This window comes from Strigops habroptila, chromosome 5 (assembly GCF_004027225.2).
Source record: "Strigops habroptila isolate Jane chromosome 5, bStrHab1.2.pri, whole genome shotgun sequence".
Taxonomy (NCBI): domain Eukaryota; kingdom Metazoa; phylum Chordata; class Aves; order Psittaciformes; family Psittacidae; genus Strigops; species Strigops habroptila.
The window spans coordinates 31,303,331-31,312,433 of NC_044281.2; the positions used below are offsets into that span (position 1 = coordinate 31,303,331).

Here is a 9,103-nt window from a genome sequence, read left to right on the forward strand (position 1 = left end):
TTCTAGACCATTGCTGGTGCCCAGGTCTGAGTGCTATGAACAAAGCCTGCTGTAGAGACAGCGCTACTTAATGGGAGTCAAGCAGCTAAACAAAGACTTAAATTTTGCTGCCTCAATTCCAGGATGTAAAATCAGGAAATGTTATCAGCGAGAAGCTGGGGAAAGACCAAGGAAAACACTGTACAAGAGGAAAGTAGTGCAGCCTGGGAGCATGATTTCTAACCCTGACACACTTTCAAAAAGCATAGCTCTGCAGTTCCAATAAGGTTCTATTTTCCCATATGATCTGGAAAATTCCCAAACCATTTAGACCACAATCATCGTAATGTAATTGTCCGTTGGCCCCACGGGCCTGTGGACTGAGTCCAGCACACACAACCCTTCTAATCCAGCCTCCCTTTCTCTGGACAAATGCTTGAGCAGCATACCCATCCCCATTTCTGCCCCGTGCAGCGCGATACTTCCTACACTGGACTCTCTGACTTCTCTCAGATGAGCTGAGAGGCTCATCCAGGATACGCAGGGCAGAGAGTATGTTGGAAGAAAGAGAGACAGAGTTCAGAGGCTTCACAAAAGTTGGGGGAATTTGCAGAGGATTGGGATCTGGTCCCTGGGGCTGTCTGTATTGGACCACCCTCATAAGAGGCATAACCCTTGGTTAAATGAAACAGAGACAAAATTATTATGCAACCAATATATCAGGGTGACATTCCAAATTAGACACAAGCTGAGAGCAACAGCACTATATGTTAAATAAAGCTCGCACAAATAAGACCAAAAAAGTAGTACACACAGATTTCAGAACAGCCCCACAGCAAGGAAATAATGCTATTTCAAGTGTATCCACTGCCAGGGGCAGTCCAGCGAGATGGACTGTAAGCCCCAAGCTAGCTCTGCCTGCAATAATCTGCAGGGTTGACTCTGTGACAGATTGAAATGCACTAACAGTGTTTATGCAACTAAATCTTGTTCTAATCTATTAGTTTATGTAACCTTTGCTCATGGACACACTGACTCATAGGTCTCAGGAATCTAAAGAAAATCTCCTTTTTTAACTGTCTCCCTTCCTTAAACCCCTGGCTGCCAAATAAACAAATAGACTGTCAGAGGTCTCATTCATACTCTTTGAAGAAAAATTATATTGGGGGGAAAAAAGGTATCAGCTGAAGTCCTAAAAACCACTTCTCCATACATACAACCAAAGTTATACGATAAACTGGCTAATAGCAGGCAGGTGTCCTTCAGGTTAGCATTTCGAACCACAGAGTGCACCATGTGAGCCCCAGGCTGGAAAAGGGACAGAAATTATTTACCTAGCTCCTAGGATAAAAACATTGCTTTCTAGCATTCAGACACTACCTGCTTGAGTAAAGCAAGGCAAAGATATCTGAGGGAATTACACTGACGTTTCTTAGCTCAAAATATTTACTTTCATCCTTGTCATATTTCTTGCATTTCCTAGAACATTTTCACATATATTTTAAGTGAGGAGCTAACAGGAACAGGGTGCAGCATTCTCCCTGCAGCAGTCTTAGTTCTAGTGATTACTAGATGCAGCATGCCCATATCAGCTTATTTTGGCCCTTCCTGGCTAGGGTCTAACCTAGATTTGTGAGAGGGTTTGAGTTAAGATGAACCTTTCTGGGGTTTTTGGGACTGTGGGGGTTTGTTTTGTTTTGTTTCCTGCCAGTTGAATAGTTCACATAGCTGCTGCCATGTTGCCCGTGTGACACTTGTTATCTACTCTATACCTGATTTAATTTCTAACCCTTTGTATTGAGGATTCGTGCACAGGCCAAAGATGATCAATATCACTTCGAATTAATGTATTTGGAGCCAAATCCGATTGTGTTATGTGTATTTAGGAGAGGTCATTATGCACTTTTGATGCATACTGTCACTGTCAGTACTAGACAAATATTCTGTAAATGGATCAGATGATCCTTATTAGTCGTTTCAAAAGCAGTATAAGAACAGGCATAGTGCCTCTTTCTGCTAAGTCCCTTTCCATATTAGGATGGTCTCCTAGTGGATTCTGTGATCATATTAAGCCATTTACTCTGGCAGAGCCAGAAGCTTGGTCCGGATAACACCAGTCATGTTTTAGCTTTGTCCTGTGGGGTGGTTCACCAAGGAAAGCCCTTAGAGGGAGCCCAAGGATGGCATCTGCCCTGCCATCTCCTGGCTGCTTTGTAAAGAGAAAGGGATCACTCAGGAAGATGAAATAGGACTTAATTATATGAAAAGTTTATTTTTTTTTCCTACACTCAGGATTCATATTTTCTTTTCTTACATCCTTGACGCTCGAGATCTCACTACAGTCTTGCCCAAAACCAAACCCACTAAAACCTACAAAAATGTATGGGATGGCATCTGTAAACCTGTTGTTGCTATAGATGGAATAGTTTAAGGTGTGTGTGCCTGCAGAAACAACCATAAGTTAAAGCAAACAGATCTTCAGCTTTTAGTATCTCATTCCAGTTGTATATGCTCCCCTAAACAAACATAAAATTTTGCTCTCAGTTAAAAGTTTGCATCACTTATGGGCTACAGATTTAGGGCTATATTACAGATAGTGTAATACACACAATTTTGCGCTTTCCTGCACTTCATTCAAATCTTAAGATGCATTTCTGTCTACAGACTCATCTGCCTGCTCAACAATCCCTCCACATTTGTCTTATAGTACTCATACCTAGAATCATAGAATCGTAAGGGTTGGAAAGGACCTTAAGATCATCTAGTTCCAACCCCCCTGCCATGGGCAGGGACACCTTGCCCTAAACCACGTGGCTCAAGGCTCTGTCCAACCTGGCCTTGAACACCGCCAGGGATGGAGCATCCACAACCTCCCTGGGCAACCCACTCCAGTGCTTCACCACCCTCACTGTAAAGAACTTCTTCCTTATATCTAATCTAAACCTCCTCTGTTTAAGTTTGAAGCCATTACCCCTTGTCCTACCACTACAGTCCCTAAGGAAGAGTCACTCCCCAGCATCCTTGTAGACCCCCTTCAGATACTGGAAGGCTGCTATGAGGTCACCACGCAGCCTTCTCTTCTCCAGGCTGAACAGCCCCAACTCTCTCAGCCTGTCTTTGTACGGGAGGTGCTCCAGCCCTCTTATCATCCTCGTGGCCCTCCTCGGGACTCGCTCCAACAGCTCCATGTCCTTTTTATGTTGAGGACACCAGAACTGTACGCAGTACTCCAAGTGGGGTCTCACAAGAGCAGAGTAGAGGGGCAGGATCACCTCCTTCGACCTGCTGGTCACGCTTCTTTTGATGCAGCCCAGGATACGGTTGGCTTTCTGGGCTGCAAGCGCACACTGACGGCTCATGTTAAGCTTCTCGTCAACCAACACCCCCAAGTCCTATTCTGCAGGGCTGCTCTGAATCTCTTCTCTGCCCAGCCTGTAGCAGTGCCTGGGGTTGCCCCGACCCAGGTGTAGGACCTTGCACTTGGCTTGGTTAAACTTCACAAGGTTGGCATCGGCCCACCTCACAAGCGTGTCAAGGTCCCTCTGGATGGCATCCCTTCCCTCCAGCGTATCAACCGAACCACACAGCTTGGCGTCATTGGCAAACTTGCTGAGGGCGCACTCAATCCGGGGGTGCACGATGGACAGGGCTGCACTCGGTGCACCCTTGTGGAGGTCCTCCTGCAGCAGGTGGCTGAGCTGAGGGAGGCTGTTGGAGAGCTAAAAGATGCCAGGGAAGCTGAGAGGAAGCTGGGCTGCTTGCTCCAGGCCCAAACTGCGCAGGGGCTGCAAACGTCCAGCACTGCTCGTATAGGAAAGAAGGAGGGCAGCCACCCAGGAAGCTGGAAATTAGTCACGAGAAAAACGATCAAAAAAAGGAGGAAGAGGACAATTAACGACAAGGGGCTTCCTCCTAAATCTGATGTCCCCACCCAGAACCGCTTCATGGTTCTGCAGGAGGCTAATGAGAAAGCACCCACCACACCTAATGAGCACCCTGCTGATGCACCAGTAAAGAGGATCGCTACTGATGCCTCCAGGAAAAAGAGGAGGGTCATAGTAGTAGGGGACTCTACTTTGAAAGGCACAGAGGCGCTCATCTGCCGGCCTGATCCAGTCTCGAGGGAGGTGTGTTGCCTGCCGGGGGCTCGGATCAGGGATGTTGCTGAGAGGCTGCCTGCTCTAGTAAGTCCTGCTGACTATTACCCCCTTCTAGTGGTCCATGTGGGTGCTAGAGATATAGACAGCAGTAGCCTGGAGGACATTAAGAAGGACTACAGAGCCCTGGGAGAGGTGGTTAGGGGCTCTGGAGCTCAGATAGTTTTTTCATCGATTCTCCAGGGCAAAGGGGAGGACCTTAAAAAAGCTAGGCGTGTCTGGCAGGTTAATAAATGGTTAGAATGCTGGTGCCTTATTTAACATCGTGTCTGGATTAAATCCATTACCTATTTCAGAAGGAGGGAAAGTTAGGAAATATTGCCTAAAATAAAAACTAGTCTTGCCTTAGAGCAACATTTGTTTTTCATGGCTACAGCTGTGCAACGGCTCCTTTTGCATGTGTACATAAGTAATCTTGCAAGGCCTTGGCAAACTAATGAAGTTTAGATTACCATTGCCAAGGCTAGTTGTACAAAGCCGGAACAAAAAGTCAGATAGTGCTCCTAAAATGCTTTAAAGCCATGAAGGCCAGGGCTTTGCCAGTAATTTTCTCTGCAAAAATCTCTACAGGCCTTGTGCACATTGTCTGTGAACTCCGAGCTTATTAATAAAAGTCATATGAGAGGCACATTTTGTACTGTTTCTTCTTGAAGCAGCACCAGCTGCTAACTTTCTTAATGCAATTTACACTAGAAAAAAAACCCATGAGAACATTTTCCAGTAAAAACAGACTTGGTATTTCTGAAATTCCTATTGTAAAACACAGGAAGAAAAAGTCAGTTGAAAGGAATAAAAGTTCACATCCTCTGCATTCTGTTTCATAAAGAACAATAAGAATCACTTTTAAGAGAACTCAGTTTGCTCTGTTGATTCTCAACAAAGCCCAACTTTGGACAGGAGGTGGTGCTATAGCTTGCATAAATTTTATTATCCAGCAACACCAACAGTTACAGTGTACTATAAGCAAAAGAAAAAGGAAAAAACCAGAGTAACATTCTGAGCTCTATAGAAATGCTGATATGCAGACTACCTATATATACTTTCATAGCAGTAGATAATACTATAACAGTGCTGAAAAGGTTTGTGAGAAGGCCCTAAAGAAAAAGCAAATGCATTGTATGTTCGTGTCTATCAGGCACTTCAAATACCCAGCAAAAGAGGAGTATCAAAGCATGGCGGCGGGAGGAATCCATCTTGCACAGCATGCTGTGTGCAAGCTGTAGCAGTTTTTTGTGTGTCCAATGCTCCATTGACCAGTTCTGTGCCAGAAGGAAACTGGTGGGACAGATATCCTCAGGAAGAAGGTTTGCGTAGGTCCAGAAAGCATTCTGCCTGCCTCTCCCTGAGGAGTATCAAGGACACAACCTGTGTCAGGGGTTTTACTGGGCTAAAATGAAATACCAAAGTAGGAAACCCAATCCCTTAACTAGGTTAAAGTTATCTTCTCCCTCCCCCCTTTTCTTCTTTTGCTGTCTTTCCCCCTAGGCCCTTTTAAGAGGCACCAAACATGGCAGCTTTTGAAGATTTTTTTTCCTGTTGTCCATGTTGGGCCTGCCTCTATCCCACTTCATACTTGTAATTTTACCGTGAGAACTGTTCTGGATTGTAGCCTGAGGCACTCAGAGTGCTTAAAGGCAACTACCGTCAACAGCAAAGCTGAGAGAAAACAGTTCGGGCAGACTCATTCCCTTCTGGATGCACTTACTCTTCCATTCCCATCTGTTCTTCGGAAAGGAAACTAACAAATGACTCCCAGAATGAATCCAAAGGATATTTTGACAGAGTAGATCTTTCTTTCACATTTTCTTTTCTGAAACAGTCAATTATCCATAACCTGCTAAAGCTAAGAACTGTATGTTAGTCCAAGGCCAACAGTAGATTGTGGGAGAAATTCTTATCTCAGTTACACAAGTGTTACTCTGGAGGAATTCCAGTTATTAAACAATCTATAAAATAAGGATAACAATAACTGTTATTTCAAAAAGCTTTTGTGATGGTTAACTACCAGTAATTAATGCTGGTGCAGAAATCAGGAGCATGGGAATGAAAGGCTTTATAGAAATTCTAAGTACTCATTATTTCTGCCATTCACAATCATACTTCTTAATGTAACCTATTTGTTGTAGTTATGGTGTTCATCAATGCTCCCTGCAAACCCTAATCTGTTATGTCCCGGACAGATTCACCAGCCTCAATAAAATTGGCCACATTTTAATTGGGGGGAAAAAAAAAGGTCTACGTCTTTTTAAATGCCATTCTAGCTGTAGGTACCACCAGTGTGAAAGTCAAAATTCACAAATACAAGGAAGTGGGTACAAAGGCAGAAGAACTTGAATACATTTCACTTACAATACCTGGATTTACAGATCGTTCCAGGGCTGCTTAAAACAAAATAATTACAAAATCCCTTTATCACAGGGAATCTGTTGTAACTTCAAGATTATTAATAAATTACAGTAGGAATTATTATAATTAGCGACTTTAGAGGGAAACTGTCAACTGAATAATGCTAAGATTATTTATCATTAGAAGGATGTACTGATGCTTGTAATTCTACAGCTGTATCTGAAGTATTTCTCTATCCTCTGTCATGGAGTGCTCCTACAAAAAGCATTAAGTAATTACATGCTTTCAACTTGATTGTGAAATATTTGCTTGGCACCATTTATATCATTCTGTTTACAAAGATACCCAATTTAAAAAATACATATATTTAAATTTCACCCACTCTAGTGGGAATTACTATGTGGAAAGAATGTCATATGATAAATGATGCAAACAGGTTACTTAATTTGGTGTCTCATGGGCAATGTGACAGCACTGTTTTTACAGTAACTGTTTTGTGACAGAATATTCTTTATCCTGAGCATTCTGACTTTTGAAATAAATTCATTAAGAGACTATAATCCATTTCCAACTATTTCCATTTTTCAGAGATTTTTAAAAGCAACATTACAGCATATTTTCAGGCTTACCTTTTCTACACATCTCATCCAGAGACCACATCTGCCTTTTCAGCATCAGTTTCACCTTTGTCAAAGCAAGACGAAAGCCTCTCACCTGAGCAGCCATAAAAATGGTATCAACATTTCAGCATGCAAGATGAGATAACTACCACAAAAGCAAGGAAATGGCCTATATGCAAAGAGGTGTCAGACATATACAGTAAAAACTATACTATTCCATATCTCCCCAGATGATCAGCTATGCAATTTCATGAGAATGTATGTTTTCAAAAACATAATAGGAATGTGCCACCAGAATTAGAAAAACAGAATACTGAGGAAAACATACTTAAGAAATATGTATTACTATTTGGAGGCCTAACTCCTTACTTCTGTTGCTAATTACAAAAATAATTTAAAAAGTGGTGAGAATGCAGAATCCTTTACCCTGTATTCCAGACTAGGATGTCTTGGTGATTATCTTGAGGTATGGTCAATATAATTTTGTAGTTACAATGGAATTTTTATGTGGTCTTTTAATGGCCAAGGTTTTATTGTAAGAAGCAAGACTTGGATATGCACACTAAATATGTATTACAAAAAAATGAATCAGAAACTTTGAATATTTATAGTACAATATCTAGGTCCACAAAACATTAAACTGTCAGCTTGTTCTCAGCTGAGAGTTTACTAAATCTAGGGATTTAGGCTAGAAAGAAGGTTAGCAATCAGAAATAAAGGAGGGTAAAATTGAGTCCCTCACATCCTGTATTTTGATTTCCAACTGGTGCAAGAACTCAGCACAGAAAGACTGGAGAACAGAAAGTTCACAGTGCAGTACAGAATCAAAATTAAAGCTCCCTGCTTAGCAACTTCACCGTTAATTTCTTCCACAGGTACTTGGAGAGGGTGAAATCTGCTCCTCCAAGCTCAGCCTGTCTCATCCACTGACACACTGAAACAAGAGCTGAACCAGCAGATGGTTAGTGCTTCCCAGATGTACGTGCTTCACACCTCTCTACACAAACAGCACAGCTTATATGACAGTGCATCTGACCAGGATCATTTTAACTGTTCAGCAGCACTCTATAAATCTATCATTTTTAAAGCAACTTTACCACTCCTCACACAACCGTAAAAGTGTGCTCAAGCAACTTGAGCACTGTAATAGTAAGCAGGCAGTTGCTGGTCTTGCCACACAATTCAAAACTTCCAGTTGTCTCAAACCTGTTTACAGACATTATCCTCACGAGTGCAGAACTACTGAGCAAAAAATCTATATTGCAATACGGATACTAATTCAATGTAGAAATAAGAATAACAAAAGCGCTGATTATGCAATGCTTATTTAATAGATAACTATGTTAAAAGTGCAAAACTGAAACATATGGAGTTTATTTTTAGAGTAAAAATTATCTAAATACTTTTGTATTTATGGAGGACTCAAAAATCAATAGAAAAATAATAGGAAAAGCTAAACCACACTATATCAACATTTTAACTGCAATTAAAAGAATTCAAAGATTCCACAGAATTAGGGGATATTTCATTAGAATCCTACAGGTTTAATACCTATGCATTTCTTTGGATTTTAGATTTAATGACACTATGTAAATGCATGCAATAGTTGCGAACAGAACAAGTGTGTATAATACAAACAGTTGTTAAATGTAAGGTGTATATTCTTGTCATACTGGCTGAGAAAGAAGCAAGCATTAGCAGACAAGAAGTGAAAATGAATAATTTGGTTTCTGAACTATATGTAATTTTGTTAGTTAAGATCTGTTTGGTTATATTTACTACACACACACGAGATTGAAAATCATTACATTTATAAACACAAATAGGAAAAGCTGTAATTGCAGTCGTCTAAGTAAACTTTCTGTGTTCCTTTGTGCTTATGCATTTTAGTTTCAACAAAGTGCATGCTCATTTCTTGCTCACCAGAATTTTCAGAATTAAGTTACTAATATCAAAGTCACTTTCTGAGCACAATCATAGTTTTAAAAATTATCTCGTGGA

The 9,103-nt window shown here is 41.3% G+C and overlaps 1 protein-coding gene across 1 annotated transcript in view; it reads right to left on the bottom strand.

The window, feature by feature from the left end:
- Nucleotides 1-7,199, bottom strand: part of GPRIN2 (G protein regulated inducer of neurite outgrowth 2) — a 28,031-nt gene extending 20,832 nt beyond the window's left edge. Inside the window, exon 1 of the mRNA XM_030488609.1 lies at nucleotides 7,112-7,199. The gene's annotated coding sequence lies outside the window, so the exon portion shown is untranslated. The remainder of the gene's footprint in view (nucleotides 1-7,111) is intronic.
- Between the last annotated feature and the right edge of the window lie 1,904 nt (nucleotides 7,200-9,103).